This window comes from Eimeria mitis, genomic scaffold, assembly GCF_000499745.2.
Source record: "Eimeria mitis Houghton genomic scaffold, Emh_scaff286, whole genome shotgun sequence".
Classification (NCBI taxonomy): Eukaryota; Apicomplexa; class Conoidasida; order Eucoccidiorida; family Eimeriidae; genus Eimeria; species Eimeria mitis.
This window is the reverse complement of record NW_013571199.1, coordinates 15,844-16,073: the sequence shown is the minus strand read 5'-3', so window position 1 is coordinate 16,073 and position 230 is coordinate 15,844.

Below are 230 nucleotides of genomic sequence, written 5' to 3'. Positions count from 1 at the left end.
CAGTGTCAATATAAATGCTGCGGGGCCTAGTAGAAAACGTTTTGCTATGTATCCTACAAAGGGATTAAAGACGTTTCTACGATGTGTTCGTGCAACGTATTGCGGGGTGAACAAACAGAAAATTGTTGCAACGAAACAAGATGAACTGACGGAGGGTCCCCTCTATGTACTCAATTTTTAGTCTGTGTGAGCTCTCACTTGAAGATTAATGGACGACTATGCACCTAAGC